Below are 17,242 nucleotides of genomic sequence, written 5' to 3' on the forward strand. Positions count from 1 at the left end.
TGCATTTGGTATTTTTTAGGCTAAAATGCCTATAATTGCAATATTAGCCCATTTAATGTATAATTACTTTTTGTATGTGTAAAATTGGTCCCTATATTTTTAAAATAATAAATATATATTTTAAATCATTTTGGTACATAAAATTATTTTTCAGAAGTTGTTTATTACTTATTATAAATTTAATAGGAAAAATTTGCTATTTAAATTATAGCCAGATTTGCATTTCAATTGTAGCCTAAATCAGAGCCAACCCCAGCCCAATTTCATACCCAATTACCCGACCCAGACCCTACGCACATCTACCCGACCCGAAATCCATTAAATCCTGGCCATTGATCTCCAAGATCAACGACCCGTATCACTTCTTACCCTTTTTAATTCCTACAACCCGTAACCCTATCTCATTTCCAAAATTCCGCCGCCTTCAAATCCTCTCATCTCTTCTCTTCTCTCAACCTAACCCTAGCCTCTTTCAACCGCCTCCCTTCTCCGGTCTTCTCCGGTGACCACCCTTCAACCCCAAGCCTCCAATGGCTCATCCTTTGCCATGCTCATCTTCTCTAAGGCCTTCAAGGGCCCTGGGTCACACCGACTTGCATCTAGGGTTTTCCATCTGGTCTGTTCTTGGCTATTTCAGTATAATTCCAAGTGAAATCCTGCTATATTTGTTACGATCTTTGAAGTTCTAAGCAGGTTCTTCCGTTTCTATTTGGGTTTCTTTTGAAACCCTAATTTTCGTTTGCATCTCTTAGATCTGTGCTATTTTTAAACGATTTGAGTCTGTTCCTTCTATGTTTTACACTGTTCTCGAACCGCTTTTGCAAAAATAATTGATTTCAAGTTGTTTTACTTTCTTTTAAAGTTAAGGTTTTTCGGAACTTTTTCTACACTTTGTTTAAATCGATTCTTCATGTTTTAACTTCTATCCTTTGCATATCTTGACTGATTCTATGTTTTTACTCCCTTTTCAACTCGCCTATGTTGAAAATCCTAATTTTTTAGTTCCAATCTTGGGTTTCTGGGTTCTGTTTGATAACGTGTTCAGTAAATCCGTATGTTTCTATGATTCTGTGATGTTTTGTCATATGTTTGCTTGTTATGGTTCTTAATTGTAGTTATCCCTGCCTATTGTGTGATTTCACCTTATTTGGTTCACCAATGTTTCTGATTCTTCACTTCTCCTGCCTGTATCATGCTTAGCTTACTAATTCAGACTATGCTCTACATGAATCCCTAATCTTATATGTGATTCTTGTCCTACTCGACCTCTTAGGGTTCTGATTTTGCCTGCAATGTGCTTGTTCTTATAGAATGGTGCTAAATCAATGCTACCTCTTATTCTTCAATGTCTATTGATACTAGCTTCTCAAATGTAAAATCACTAGGATCAGGTTCTTTTGCTTCTTGAATTCGATTCATCATTGAATCTTTGTGATTGATTTTTCACTGATTCCGCATGTTATTTCTGTTGATTTTTTACCTTGTAGAATGCTTTCTGACCTTATTCTATGGTCAATCATGCTATTAATTGATTTCTTAAGACTTTCCTTGATTGAAAGTGCCGAACCTGGCCTCTATTACCTGTTGTGTACTTGTACTATGCAAAAAATACTTCCTTATTTACCATGTTCAACCTTATATGATTTCCTTCTGTACTTGTCATATGTCTATGACCGTTTGAAGTTAAACTATGACCGTTTGAAGTTAACTCCTCAATTAAAGGGAGTACTTACCTTGATTTCCTGACTGATTGATTTTGAGTTCCTTAATTGCTAATGGACTTTGATTTTTACCTTATTTACTACATGTTTTCAAACTATAAATACTCTAGCCTTTCATTAGCACAACACACGAACTCTTGGTTCAAAAACTATCTCTCACACTTAAACTTTCTGCTCTCTTTTGTGCTATTTGCTACTGCTCTAAGTTAGCCGGCTGCAAGCCAAGGCTAGCCATTGTGTTCTCTTGTTCTCTCACATTGCTTACTATCCTCTTTACTGGTATGTTCTTGTTTCAATTCAAAGTTCTAACAACAATATGATTTTCTTATTGCTTCAGTTCATTTTGTTTCTTGTTTGCTTCTATTTATGGGTTTGTTGTGAAACTTGTAGTTGATGGTTACATTATTGGCATGTTATTATGTCTTCCCCTTCCTTGAGATCAGTATATTCCCCTTTATATGTGTTTCTGAGCATATCTTTCCAGTTATCTCTTCCTTGTGGTGTACTTACCATCATGTGCTCCATGAATCCCCCATATCCCTATAACCCATGTAAGTGATCTTGTCCTTTGTGTCTGGTTTTGTGACTATGCCTGGTTAGCTGTTTCTGAGCATGCCTAGACCTTTGCTTGGTTATGTGCTTGCAATCAAGTGCTCTATGTATCCCAAACCCCTTGACCCCTGTTTGTGACTACTGAACCTACTTTAGGTGCTATGACCCTTGGCTGTGTATGAACCTGTCCTAACAGTGTTGTGTTTGGACTTCTGTTCATCTCTTCAATCTCTTTTCAAATAGTCTCTGTTGCTTTACTACATTACTTTCAAATATACTTCCTTTAAATACAGCTTTTTACTAAAACCTTTCAACTTGTGTCAAGCACTTTCACTCTACTCCTAGTCAATAAGTTTTGCCCCCTCTAGTATGTGTACTACCTTGGGATCCTCTTTAGAATCCTCTGAACTCTGGCATACTGAGGTTGGCCTTTCCACACTGTACTTGTTCAAATTTGGTTACTAAGTCTAGGTGTAAGCACTGCCTGGGATCCTTGAGATCCTTAGGGAACTTTGATGCACCTAGACTTTGACTTTGTCTATGGAATTGAGGCATTTGAGGCCATTGGAGGCTTTGAAAAACCTGGGCCTAATCGGAGGCTCCCTATATAATAACTTCTTGTTTTTTTATTTACTTATGTAATTCATCCGTTGGTCTGTAATAACTTGTAAACAATATTGGGGTATTTATTGAAAAGGATGGGTAGATGCATGTTTTATGGGGTAATTCGGATAGAAATCATGTTCATAGGACTTTACTTTTAAATCTGTTTGCTCTACTAAATAGAAATCATGTTCATAGGACTTTACTTTTTAAATCTGTAGAAATCATGCTCATAGGACTTTACTTTTAAATCTGTTTGCTCTACTTAATAGAAATCATGTTTACAAGGCCTTACATATTGTCATGTTTAGAAACCATGCCTACAGGTTTCAAATAATTTCGTAACAGAAATCATGCTTTCAATGTCTTAAAATTAGATTCACTAATAGATGTCATGCCTATAGGATTTAATCTAGATTCTGTTATAACAAGTGTTTATGTATGTTTCCCTACCTGCAAATCGTTAAAATCAGTAACAAAGTTAGATATCATGCCTATAAGGAACCATATTCGAAATTCTGCCTGTCAATCCAATTTAGTCTAAATAAATCAACTTAGTCCACGTTTAGTCATTTCTGGATTGGTTCAATTAAGTATCCCATACTTCCTAAAACAATTCTTTAAAACTGCCTCAATTTCATTAGATATCATGCCTATAGGTATTATAGAAAATCCGTTTCAAAACCTATTTTGTTTCACTATACAAATGTTCTAATCAATACTCCGCGTATAGGCAAGACTTTAGGGCGTTTTCAAAACTACATTTCCGAAAGTTGTTTCTATTGCTTAATGTTTTCTGATCCTAACAGGCTTTAAAAATCAATAGACAACTGCTAGGGTCACTACTCTTGAGTTTCTAGAAAATAAGTTGCTTGTTTCTACATGTTCACCTAGATATCCTGCCTTAGGACACTGTCTAATAAAAGTCCTTAATTGTGCTTGAGTCGTGCTATTTATGTGCTTGTTTGAGGAGAAAACTTTGAGCCTCTAATTGCTCCTTTTATGTGTTGAAAGTCCTAAGTGTTTTTGATTGTCGCCTTAGAATTTTCGCCTTTAAAACCTTAGGGGTTCGACAATAACCACCTATAGGTAGAGGTCTTAACTCCCTCTAGGACCATTAAGAAGGGACGGGTAGCAGCACACAATAGAAATTGTTGACCAAACACTCGCTTTGCATGACCACTAAGGTGATAGGAAGGGTAGACATGGGATATGATAACTACGTGCTAATGTCATGTGTAGCCCCTAATTGAGGAGTGTTTACCAGACATTGTGTGGGGTGATCCTATAGGCTAACCAACCTAGGACCCCTCATTTACCAAAATTCCCTTTTCATTTAAAACCTTTGTTTTACAACTTGTCCAAATCTTTATCTTATCACTTGAGTTATCCAACGTGCTTTACTTGCAACCTATTTGATTCAATTGTTTACTTGTAATGGACTAATTTATGAATATAAGTTAGGCCGGGACCCAGAGTTGTGGACTAAGAGGGGTGCCTAACACCTTCCCCTCGAGGTTACTTCGAGCCCTTACCCTAATCTCTGGTAATGCAAACCAACCCAAGAGTTAATCGCACTAGGTGCCCAACGCACCGTAATACGTTAGGTGGCGAATCTTCAAATATCCAATTCCCAAAAGGAAATGAGTCATTACACCCCATGGAATGTCGGAACCCGGACTTCCCCGTCAAAAGGGAAAAAAGGGGGCACGATAGCATGACAACTCTGCTAGGGATTTTTTTAGGCTCCTACCATAACGAGCTTATCTTTTACAAAATTAGTCCAAGCATGCTTATCCCGTACCCTTATCCCTTATTTGAATTTAACTGTCTATTTTTCAAGCATTTATGATTTTTGTATTGCCTTGAAACTGACTTGTCTCTTTGTTTTCTCTTTCCTATAACTCTCTTTCAATTATTTAAATGTTGTATTTACTTTTCCTACGTGAAAATACTTGACTACATATTATTAATTGCTGCATAAATCATGCTCCGCATCATATTCCACTCGTGCGTATCAAATCCTATAGCAACACTTTAATGAGTGGTTGCGCTCTTCCTATTTACTACCCTTAAATTCGAAAAGACTTATTTGCGGTAAAACCAGTCGATCAGTGGTGCAATCGACGATTCTGTGCCTTCCCTCTTGAGTTGTCCATTTGAGGGTATCAGTCTAAAACCTCATAGAAACCTTATTCTGTTTAAAATTGCGCATAGATCATGGTCAAACCTAGTCGGATCAATTATGTTGTCCACATAATGATCCTTTAAGATAAGCCTTATCCAAAGTCCATCGGGTTTTCCATAATCGCAACGGACACAACCACGTTTTGTGCATTAATTTGGAGAACTAAATGTCGATATATTGATCATAAGTGTATAAATAGTCGAGTCTGGTGGGGGTAAGGTCTAACACTTTTGTTTTGCAGAAAATGAGGCATGAGGTCCCCAGATTCGGTATGGTTAGAAACATCCCCCCATTTATGCTAGATTGGTGGGAGGACCTTTCCTCAAGTGACAAGAAGCATGTGAAAAAGTACCTGGGTAACTTGCCTTCCTTGCTAGACATTGAGCGAAACAACAAATTGATCGAGGCTGCCACTTTATTCTGGAATAATGAAAGAGCTGTGTTCCGTTTCGATGACATGGAGATTACACCGCTTTTAGAGGAAATAGGAGGACTTGCGGGGTTGACTTGGGATAGTCCCGGGCTTTTGGTACCAGAAAACCGCACGGGCAGGGGATTTTTGAAGATGATGGGGCTAAAAAAGAATGTCGACTGAGTATGCTTGAATGATTCTTACATACCTTTCGAATATCTGTATGAGAGGTATGGCCATAGCAAGTCTTTCCGCACTTACCATGATGAGATCTCTCTCACTTCACTGGGTCACATCTACCGCAGAATGTTTGTATTCATTGTGTGCTTTCTAGGCCTGATAGTGTTCCCAATGAAAAAGAGAAGAATTCACACTAGGTTGGCAATGGTTGCTAAGACTCTGATGGAAGGGATTAATGGATAGACATATACCATGGTCCCCATGATCATAGCCGACATCTACAGGGCTCTGGAGTGCTGTCAGAGAGGGGTCAAGCATTTCGAGGGTTGTAATTTGTTGTTGCGGTTATGGTTGCTAGAGCATCTCCAAAAGGGGTGCTATTATCAAGAATTCCCGCTAAGGGCTTGGAACGAACACATTGCCTTCCATCACCCTAAGCAAATGACCTACATTCCAGACAGATTTGCTCATTTGAAAAGCGCCAACGAATGGGTAGAGTTCTTCGACAATCTGACCGAGGGACAGGTGCAGTGGATGGTTGAATGGTTCCCAACAGATGAGTTTATTATCAGGTCAAGGGATGCTCCGCACTTGGTGCTGATCCGGTTGAGAAGGATATATCCATACGTCCCTATGCGAGTTATGAGGCAAGCAGCCAGAAAACAGGTTGTACCAAGGGTTGTCAAAATGAGTCATTTCAGGGTACACTTCCAAGATGATGATGTCCCTTACAAGTGCCAAGCTCAGCATATATGGCACTGCAAAATCATTTTGAAGAAAAGCACTATTGAGCCAAACATGTATCATGCAGGGTGCGAGCCTCTCTACCCGGCATGGTTGGAGAACAATCTGAAAGGAATGGTGACACCAGGAACTGGTCGAGGGGACAAAATCATAGATGAGGAAGCTGAAGCTCAAGTCAAGTACAACAAGTTGCGCAAGAGGGTCCACGACTCTGAGAATGAGCACTGAGAAATACACGAGAGGAACGTGAGGTTGATCGAGGAGTGGAAATAAATGGCAATCACTTCCAATAGGAAACTGAAATATCTGGAGCGAGGAATAGTGGATCTGGAGGGAAAAGTCATAAGTAGGATTGAAAATTGCCAGAACACTGAAGGAGCTGAGGGAGGACATCTGGCCAGAGCCTACTTGCTGCTGGGACTGCGCGAGCTGGGAGATCTGTATGATGGAGTCCGGAAGATCGAATCTGGGGAAGGTCCTTCTGGGATCAAATAGATTAGATTTACTTGCTTTTCCTAAAAATGTAATAAGGCCAAGTGTCAGTAGTGACTTATTTTATCATTATATTAGTGTCGTTTTGGGATTCGTCTATTTTTATGTTATGAAACGAAGCATTTATTGGCATTTGAAGTTCTCCAAATTTATTTGTCACTAGGTCTACCTCGGGCACAATGAGGCTCCCAAATTAGGATACGAGTTTACATTTTGCAATATTTGTTTAAATACAACAAACATTTCAGAATCCTCACTGACTTGTTACCTTTTGTTTTTGTTTTTCTTTATTTTTTGATTATCCCATCCCCTTAGGTTGGTTCACTCATACTGGCCTCATCAGCATATCACACCAGATCTAGAGGCCCTCCTCCTCCTCCTCCTCCAAGCAACACAAAGGGCAAAGGAAAGACAAAGATAGACGACTTAAGTGGAATCCGAAAGGAAAATGTTGAAACATAGAGACTTCCGATGGCCGTAGTACTCCGGCCCCGAATGACTTGGTTTTGAGACTGGAACAAAAGATACTAGAACTGCAAGGAGAACTTGAATAGGTCCATAGCTTGGCAAACCTGTCACTTACCCTTAATGTCCCTGACATCCACCAACAAAACACAAAGAACCCGACGCCTCCTCAGAACACACAAAACCAACAACAACAAAATCCTCCCCCACCAAATCAATACACAACTCCAGCCTAAAACATCAATCCACTGCCAATACCAACTCCACCACAACATCATCATCAACTAATTTCGTACCCACTGTAAGCACGTGATTTTTGCCCTATGAAAGAATTACTCCAAAAAATAAAAAATTCAAAATAAAACGATTTTCCTTTGTGTACTATTTTGAGAATTTTTGCGGCATTTTAGGATAATTATTTGTATTTGTCCATGCATGTTTATTTGTTAAATTAATAAAAAATACAAAAATATGTCGCATTTGCATTTAGGATTTAATTCTACAATTAGGAATAGTTAAGTTTGTTTTACAATAATGAAAATTACAAAAATATGAATCGTTTGCATTTTTAGCATTCAATGTCAAATTGTGCAATTTTGTTTTAATGGGTGTTTAATTATGTATGATAAATGTTGCTAGGAATTAGTTAGTATTTTTGATAAGTTAATTTAGTTTATAACTTAATATTGAATTTTAGTTTTATTAATTAGAAAGTAAAAGAAAAGAGAGCAAAAAAAATAAAGAAAAATCAAAATTGGGCCCCTTCCTCAATTTTGAACCTAGGCCCAAAACACCTCTACCCAAACTAAATAACCCCTTATCCAACCCAAAAACCCATATCGGGTCAACCCGACCCGGTCCACCCCATTACCAAAAATACCCGCCCAACACCTCTATCTTCCTCTATCTCACTTCAACCTAAACAAACCCTAACCATTCCGCCCCCCCTCTCTTCATCTTCCCCAAAACTCCAAAACACACACATCCATGGCTGCCTTCGAACCAACGACGTCGACCACTGCTACTGCTTCATCTTCTTCGTCTTCGTCGTCGAGCTCGAGCTCCCATGGCTGTCTTCTTCATCGAGCTCCATGTTCGACGCATCCATAGCTGCCTTCTGCTACGTCCAGCCATGGACGACACCAAACCACCACCACCATCTTCCTCTTCACGACCTGTTGCTTCTTCTGATTCACCATCCAAACACTGTTGCTGGTTCATCTTCTTCATCTTCGTCGAGCTCGAGCTCGAGCTCCCATGGCTGCCTCCGCTCACCATTGCACAAACCACCATCGTTCAACTCCAATCCATGAACGACCACAGTCACGAGCTCCAGCCACTGCTCCTCCAGTCGCAAGCTCCAGCTCCACCACGGCTGAGCTTCGTCGTGCACCTCCAACCAAAATACCCCGTCGCCGCTGGACAGAAAACCAACGAGCAACAACATCTCCAAGACTGCTACTCCAGCTCCACGTTCGTCGACCACTCATACTCACGTCGACCAGCAGCTCCATCACGTCCAAACAAACCCCATCGTTACTGCTTCACCTTTTTCCGTCGCCTCCAGTCCAAAAACGAGACCCAACCATCTCGTTTGTTCGAGCTTTGGTCGGGGTTTGTCGAAACAGTTCATACACAGTCGAGGTCGTCGAGTTGGAGTGCGCCGAGGTTGCCATTCGAACCCAATCCCTTTAATATGGTAGGATTCTGATCTATTTTTGTGTTGTTGTTAGCTTTCGTTCATCTTCTGTTCAATTCTCGTTCCGGGTAAAATTAAATATTTGGTTTATTCTGATTTTTCTTCTTCTTTGTATCATTGCATATTTCAAGTTAGGAAGTTCAATCAGTCTTGTATAAAACTGGGGCTATTCCCATAAGTGTTTATTATTGTTATTGGTTCAATTGGTTTCGTTTTGTGTATTGTTTGGTTTCCTGCTCTTTGTTGTTCATCATATGATTTCAGTTTGCATTTCGATTCAGTTAATTGTGATTCATGTTGTTTCAGTTTACTTTTGTTGTTAATATTGTTGTCTCCTTGCTCATTCATTTTTTATCTAAGTTAACCAGGATTGGTTTCCAATATGGTTAACTTATTCCCATTAATCTGATGTTGTATGATTCAATCTGTGTTCATGGGATTTGTTGATTGAATTTGTTTAGGAATTGGTTATATTTGCTGTATTTTGGTTGGAATTGATTAGGTGAATTGGTTATAGCTGATGGGGGTAGATTGGTAAATTGCAGTACTTTCAGGGGTAAAATGGTAATTTCAGTAAGGTCGGAGGGGTATTTTTGGAATTGTAAATTTGAACTATTATTTAATCTGAGTGCTCTGTCCACTAGGCATTAACAATATTAAAATAGTACATGGTGGGGGACAAGACATAAGTTAGTGGGAAGGTTGATATAATTGTTTAATAGAGTGCGGGACAAGACATAGGTTAGTGGGGAATAATGTAGTTGTTTAATATAGTGGGGGACAAAACATGTAGGCATGGGGGACAAGGGAATTAAATAAGAAAAAACATTAAGTAATGGGGACAAAGCATGCAATTAGGGGAATATTTCGGGTTAGTGGTTCAAGACAAGAGTCTTGCTATAAATAAGAGTCATTTCGACATAGAAGAGGAGGAACATTTTTGGGAAAACATTTTTAGGAGGCATTTTAGAGAGAGGTTTTTAGAGAGGATTTTTGGAAGAGGAAGACATTCTGAAAATCTCAAGAGAGTGTTGGAGAGTTGAAAAGAGAGAACAAAAACAAAGCGAGAAACGAGTTTAGTTTCGGGTTTAATACACGCTTGTTTAGTCTGTTTGTGGTAATGTTGGTTGTTGCTGTTTAGTCTTTTCACAAACTTTTGGGGCTGTTCTATCGAGCTCGTTTGGTTTTTTCTTCAAATTTTTCTGAGCCTTGAATCTGGTTCGAATTGCTGCTGTTGGGTTGCTGTTGCGTGGCTGTGTTATTACTGTTGCTGACTCCTACTTCTCTTCTTCTTGTATTGCCATTTCCAGGTACACATTTGTACACTCTTGGCTTGAGGCGAAATGAAATATTGACCAGGCTTTGTTCCTGTTGAATTCCTCCTGTTTAGATTTGTGCTTGAATAGAATTTTCCTTTCTTTGTATAAAAATGTAGTTGATTGATTAATGAGTAATGAGGTTGCATATGTATAATAACTCCTTCATCTAATAATGTTAGTTTAAATTAATCAAAGAATAGTTAATTTTTTTTTGATATTATTGTGTGTCAATCTCATGTTCTAGTGTTATTAAATAATAGAATATAGAACGAAATCAATCTCTCTTTGTACAAACTCGATTGCAATTTTCCATTTGCATTAGCCGTAAACTAATAACTAATAAGTTACGTCTTTTTAGCATGTAATTAATTGAAAGATTTTCTTTTATTTTAGAGACGAACTTAATAGAAAAAATGTAGTCACTGTAGGTTTATCCTTTTAAATAAAAGTGAGACGAGCCTCGCCAAATAAAACGCACAGATTGCGGGGGCCTCACAAAATGTATGTGTTAGTTACTTAGAACTCGGGATCGGTCGCTTAGCGAACTCCACGACCTTACCCAAAATAATAAATACGCTAATCGCTTTAGGCGCGCATTTTAATAATCTTACCTTCTTAAACTCGGGTGTGCATTTCATGCGACCCAAATCCAAATCCCAAAACAGTGAATAAAAATGTGTTCCGGATTGCGGGTGCATTTCATGTGACGCAATCCAAAGACATGTTTTTAAATGATGTTCACATTCTTTTAAAATATAATAATAAAAGCGGTAAAGAGTTAAAACTTGCACATAAGCGCATAATTGTATAAAATCAGATAAACAAGCCGAATATGACAGTTGAGCGACCGTGCTAGAACAAGGGAACTCGGGAATGCCTAACACCTTTTCCCGGGTTAACAGAATTCCTTATCTGGATTTCTGGTTCGCGGACTGTTAAAACAGAGTCATTCTTTTCCTCGATTCGGGATTAAACCGGTGACTTGGGACACCCTAAATCTCCCAAGTGGCGACTCTGAAATAAATAAACAAATCCCATTTCGATTGTCCTTTAATTGGAAAAACTCCTTCACCCCTTGTGGGGGCGGAAAAAGGAGGTGTGACAGCTCTGGCGACTCTGCTGGGGATATCTTCAACCCAGAACGTTTTTGTTCAGGGTTCAGAATTTGAGCTTGGAATAATTGTTGTATTTGGCTTTGTTTGATTTTGTTACATGATATGTGCCTAATGTGCTAATTGATTGCCTTTCACCACTTTGATATTATGTGAACTGTATATAAACTGTGCCGAAACCCCTCTCCTCTCTGAGTCTTCTGAATCATGAAGAAGGGTGTACTTCGTACGACTTCTTTTCTGTATAGTGTCAAATCCAAATTTAGAACGAGGTTTGGATAAGTTGCAAAGCCGGCGAAGCTTTTGTATTCCCGGATTGCTGCCTCCCCCTCGGCTCGAGCTGTCCGCTCGGGTAAGCCAGGTCTAGAACAAACACCCAGGTTCTGAACCTAGAATAACTCAACTTCATGCTGGATCCCTAGTAGGAACACTTATCTGCATCATGTGCATTTGTGACTTAGGGGACTCAACACAGGGGTTGGGTCCGTCTAGGAATAACAACCTGAAACAGAAAAGACCATCCTAATGCATCCTACTTACTGCTTGTGCATTTTATTTGCTTTGGAATTGCATGCTGACCGGTTTTGAATATTGAAAAAATTTGAAAAAAAAGGAAAGAAAGAAAAATAGCAGTGTATATGGTTAATCTGCTGCTTTGAAAAAAATAACAATGTCCAAATAGTGTCGAAACGCTGCCGAAATTTTAAAAAAACAAATATTTTATTTTTAATAGTTTGTTTTACTAAACGCAAAGGAAAAATAGAAAAATAGTCTTTATTTTTGGAAATTGTTGAAAAAGAGTCTTATAGAAAAAGAGTTTGTTTGTTGAAAATGAAAAGAAAAAAAAAGAGTCGTTATTTTGTCTTGTTTTCAAAAAAATAGAAAAGGAAAATAGTTTGTCTTGCCATGAAAAATGAATATGAAAAATAATATAGTTTGTTTTATTCCCGAACTACGCGGGTCTGATTCTCACCGGATGTGAGATACGTAGGCAAACCTCTTCGGTTCCGGCCCACTATATTCCCAAAAATCCAAAAAAAATATTTTCCATTACTCAGTCTTTTAGACCTCAATTAAAAAAATAATACAAAAATATTTTCTTTTAATCTCTCTCAAAATCCAAAATATTTGTTTAAAAATTCAAAAGAAAATTCAAAATTCAAAAATATTTTTTCTTTTCTTTTGTAGTATATCTTTCAGAAATTCAGAGTAATAGTCCAAAAATATTACCTTTTTCTTTAGAAGATTTTTTGAACTTTCCAAAAAAAAGAAGAAGTTAAAATCCAAAAAAAAAAAATATTTCGTTAGTCGTCGTGTCTTTTCAAAAATAAAAAAAACGAATTAAAAAAAAACAAAAATCAAAATTCAAAAATAATTTCTCTCTTCTTTGTAAATATTTTTATTCGAAAAAAAGAGAGTTAGTTTATTCCCTTTATTTCTGATGGGCGAACTACGCCGGTTTGATTCTCACCGGATGTGAGATACGTAGGCAACCCTCATCGGGTCCAACCTCCCCTTTTGCTAAAATAGCCAAAAAAAAAACATGTCAAAATTTTAATTTTGTCATAAATAAGTCGGGTGATGTCCAACTTCCCCTTTTGCTAAAATAACCACAATATGTCAATTGTTAATTTCATCAGAAAAATAAATCAAGTAAGGCTGTTTTGCCATAAATAGCCGAATGTTCCCGAAAGGGACGTCGGAAGGCTGAATTTGCACAAACGGCCATTTTTGTAATTTTTTGACCGGTAAACCTACACAGCCTTAAAAATCTTCGTCCTCGAGGCGTTGAAAGGCCGTGTTTGCAAAATTGAGTTTTCTGTTTTGAAAAACAAGAAAAGGTCATAAATATGTCGGTTGACATTGTTTTGTCAAAACATAGTCGAATGTTCCCGAAAGGGACGCCGGAAGACTGACTTTGCATAAACAGCCACTTTTGGGGTCATTTTTTAGATTTTGACCGATTGACCCTCACAACCTTAAAATCTTCGTCCCTGAGGCGCTGAAAGGCCGTGTTTGCAATACCGGGTTTTTTATTCTAATTTGAAAAAAAAGAGTCGTAAATAAGTTGGGTCACGCTGTTTTGTCAGAATTAGCCAAATGTGCCCAAACGGGACGCCGGAAGGCTGATTTTGCATTAACAACCACCTTGGTCATTCTTTTGGGTTGTGACCAGTTATCCCACACAGCCTTAAAATCTTCGTCTCCGAAGTGATGAAACGCTGTGTTTGCAACACCAGGTCTTTTATCTTATTTTTTTTAAATAAAAAATAAAAATAAAAAATAAGTGTCAGCGGCCAGGTGAATACCGTTTGGATTTTTAGTCAAAATAAGCCGAGCTAGCTTCGGCAGTGTCTTAAACCGTTCTTGCCGAAATAACATTAGAGTATCTTTCAGTTGCCGAAAGGCTATTTTTGTAAAAGAACGACAAGTTTGTAAAGTGTCATAAAATAATCCCCCCGGCCTCAAAATTCATGTGAAATTTGGAAGGGGCCACATTTGCAAAAATAACCGTTTGGTTGCATTTGTCAAACAGAGAAAGGAAGCTGGCCGTTTGTTTTTGAGTTTGTAAATCTTTTGATTAGAATATGTGGGTTGTTTGATTTTCGAGTTTGTAGGTCATCTTTAAACCTTTGAAACCCGGTTTGTTTTATTATGAAAATTGATAAAAAAAAATGTTTCATTGTTGTTACCTTTCATTTTGGCCGAACTACGCAACGTTTGATTCATGCGGGGTCATGATACGTAGGCAATCTCCAAAAGATTCGACCACCACTGAAAAAAAGGAATAATAATAGAAAAAAGAGCAAGAAAATAAAGGAAAGCGCGGGTGCGTTGCATCTCTGATAGAACGATTTAACTGCTTAGGTGCATTGCATCTCTGATATATGATTATCTGTCAAATGCCCTAACACTAACATGATGGCTTCACTTTACTGTGTTCATATATAGAAAAGTGGTTGGTTGTGGTAACTCCTCCCTGCAAAGCAAAAAGGACAATGACACAGAACCTCAAAATCGAGTGGGTCGGTACCGATGACCGACAACAACTGGTCGAACGGAACAACGGGTTGGTAGAAGAAGTGAAAATGCTAAGACAACATGTGGCAGACATGTATCGGGCATGGATGGCTTGGAAAGCACCACCCCCGCCACCACCTAGCTTCCTGGAATATGTCCTTACCCAAGCACCCAACACCATAACGGATGATCCCCCGTACTCTCCATCCCAACCCACTTATGATAGCTTTCTTAGCTACCCGAGTAGCTCCATCACTCGTCAACGCTACTTCTCTCTCCACGAGACTCCCAAAGACATGCTTCGCTTTCCCAATACCCAACTCCACAAAATGCCTATACACCCTCACAAGCCTACCGAAAGCCATCTGGATCAGGTTTCCGGCCCAATCAAGCATGCAAGAATGAGAGGGTGCTGAAAAAAAGAAAGGCTTTCACCCCTATTGGTGGATCATATGCCGGTTTGTTCCAAAAGTTGAAGCAATTGGACATGTTGAAGCCGATTCATATAAACATACCAAACCCTCTGTCAAAGAAGCTTGATTTTTCTAGAAGGTGCGCATATTGCTCAGATGCACCGGGGCATGACACAAAGAAGTGTTGGAGGCTGAAGGAAGCAATTCAGAAGCTTATTGATGCAGGTGACATTGTCGTGCAAAATCCGGATGCAACAGACACTAGCCAAAGTCCATCGCCTATTCGAAGTGAGATGCATAGGTCGAATATGATTTGTTTTGAAAAGGAGTATAAGAATTCTTCTGAGATCCTTGGAGGTCCACGCATGACAAAGTTTTCAGTGCTATCAGAGGTTGTTCTTAAGAACAAGCCCGCAAAGGGAACCCAAAAGCAATTTGTTAAGAACAGTGAGACGAAAGTTGGTGGTGATCCCAGTAAGGTTGATGCTGAATTCAGTGGATAAGATGCCGAGCTCGGCAATTGGAAAGACGCTCCATTCCTTGGTCTGCCGGAGTAGAGTTTTTGGTGGTTCATTTTGTTATCATTTCTATTGTCCGGGTTATTTGTAGGGTTGTAGTCCGGACATTGTCTTGTGTCAAATCCTCTTATCTTTCCATTTTTTTCATAACGGTGTGTGTAGTTTTGTCCAGGTTTGTTTTAGGATTTTATTCTGGTTTGTTTTTGTTTGTTTTGTTATTCAAACCATTTCACCGTTAGTCTAATGCAAAATACGATCTTTTTATTATTTCCAGTCATCTTTTTGTTTAGTTCTTTTCTCATTTTGTTCAGCGCCAATTCTAGTGACATGACATGCGCACACAATTTGCGCCTAATCTTAAAAGTTAATCATAAAACCATTGAGAGGTGATCGGAACATTTAAAAGAAATAAAGACGGTTTGAGATTATTCGGAGCTCGAGTCATGCGGAACTGGGGCAAGTATAACATAAAGAAAACCGTTAAAGGCAAGATTCGCCAAATTGACATGAGGGTCATTCATAATAATGAGAGGGAGAGTGTTGCCCAACAGTGCTTTAGAGATGACAAATGGAAAAGCAAATGTGTGAATATAATTGTCAAGTCCAGCACCATCAGAAGAGGCTACAAATCTTTGTTTAATTGTGTTGTTTGCACTTGGCATGTTTTGAAGACTGGAATGACGAAGGCATTTTGTTCTGCTACCTAAACACTTTATCCTTCGTTACCCCTTTTTGAGCCTTATTTATTTATTTTTTCATACCCCTCATTCGGAATCGGTAACAACAGGTTAGAAAACACAAACATGGAAGGTAAAGAAAAAGAAAAAAAAAAGAGAAAGAAAAGAAAACAACAAAACGACAAAAGAAAAAGGAGAAATCAAAAAGAAAGAAAATAAAAGAAAATAATAGGAAAATGAAAAAAGAGGAATTGGGAACTACGTTTAACCTGATTCCTCAAAGAGGATACGTAGGCGCCTCACGGCTCAGTCATAATGGCCATAATGGTCATAGTGTGCGTAGTGTAACATAGTATAACAAAAATAAAAATCCCCACGCAAGAAACTGGGGCAGAAATTGTGCTTGATGTAAAGAAAGCCGGTTCCGAAGGTTGTAAATTTTGAACCCCAAATTGATTTATTTTTGAGCCTTTAATACCCTTTCTTTCTAGCCCTATCCAAAACCCCACGTTACGGTCCAAAGAAAGACCTTTTGACCAGTCTTCGAAAGAGGCCAAGTCATGCAAACGGAAGTCGGGGATAGCACCCCGATTCCCAACATAGAAAAGGACCATGGATTGGAAGTGAATTGATAGCCGAAAAGAATCCCCAGCAGAAAAAGTCATATCGGCAACACTCCAAATCCCCAGCTGGAAAGTGATACAAATGAGAGAGTCTTATCGGTGAAGATCTTCGCGGACACCATAAGGCGATGAGAACTGAGAGAAAAACCAAAATGAGAGAGGCTTGATAGTGAAAAACCCTTCGGGCACTACAAGTCGAATAAGATTAAGAATCAGATGGGGAATCGCCAAATGAAGATCTTGAAAGACGATTGACGGCAGAGGATAGGCCACATGTGCATGTCATGACCATTAGAGTCGGTATCTGCGTTTGATAGGTTTTTGTTTGTAGTTTCTTTTGTTAAAGAGTCATCTTTTTCCTTTGTCTTTTATTCAGTTCCTTTTTTTGTTTTTCATCTTTCTCCTTTCATAGAAAATTCCCCAATATAGTCTGTTTGGTCAGAACAAGTGAGAAATGACTTCAAAATCTGCCACCAGCTTTCTAATTATGCAAGACCAGATCT

Source organism: Nicotiana tabacum, chromosome 11, assembly GCF_000715075.1.
Source record: "Nicotiana tabacum cultivar K326 chromosome 11, ASM71507v2, whole genome shotgun sequence".
NCBI classification, from domain to species: Eukaryota; Viridiplantae; Streptophyta; class Magnoliopsida; order Solanales; family Solanaceae; genus Nicotiana; species Nicotiana tabacum.